General features: G+C 61.1%; 1 long non-coding RNA gene across 1 annotated transcript in view; it reads left to right on the plus strand.

Annotated features, from left to right (window-relative positions):
- Positions 1-776, plus strand: part of LOC107184255 — a 20,703-nt gene that overhangs the window by 15,875 nt on the left and 4,052 nt on the right. The window lies entirely within an intron of this gene.

The following is a 776-nucleotide window of genomic DNA, read 5'->3' on the forward strand; positions in this document are numbered from 1 at the left end:
CGGCGACTGTGAAACGTGTGGGCTCCCTTCCACGTGCCACCTCCGCGACCGTCCCCGCTCCAGCCCGTCGCAGGGACCGTGGATCGATAATTACAGAGCACGCAGCCCCGGGGGCGCCCCTTCCGCCCCACACTTGCTGGCGTCAGTCGGAGCGGAGATGCGATTAGAGCCGAGAGCTCCATTACGGACGCCAATAAAGCGGCCTCAGCAGAGACTCGGAAACGACTTCACTTTTCTTCAGAAAAATCGGGAAACGGGATTATCACGTCAACGGGGAGCGAGGCCGGGACGGTGATCGCGTTAGGAGGGCCGCCCGCGTGTGCGCAGGTGTGAGCGGCTGCGTGTGGCCGCGTAATTGCCACGGGGCTGAGCACCGTTTCACATTTTATAATGAGCATTAAAAGAGTTTGTGGATCATTACGTTCTATGAGTTCCAAAGTTATTACATGAAAGCCAAGAGGAGCGGGTGTGAATGGCCGCTCCCCCCGCTGGCCGCAGGAAACAGTGCGCGGAGACCGAGCCGCTCGCCCGCGGGACTCGGAGAAGGGGGGACTCTCCCTGCGCCTGAGGGGAGACCCGCCTCAAGCACTTGGGCCTGCTCTTCGCATTTTTTTGTTTGTTTCTGTTTCAAAGAAATTCCATTGAGCCACTCGCTTAAGCCACACACACAAAGCTCCCGTCCGCCCAGAGGGGCCCGGCTGGCAGACAGGCCCGGCCTCCCAGCTCTCCTCTCCCACCCGCGGCCCGGGCGGCTGCAGAATTCCCCGACTCTCCAC

Source organism: Myotis davidii, unplaced genomic scaffold, assembly GCF_000327345.1.
Source record: "Myotis davidii unplaced genomic scaffold, ASM32734v1 scaffold1745, whole genome shotgun sequence".
In the NCBI taxonomy this organism is placed as follows: Eukaryota; Metazoa; Chordata; class Mammalia; order Chiroptera; family Vespertilionidae; genus Myotis; species Myotis davidii.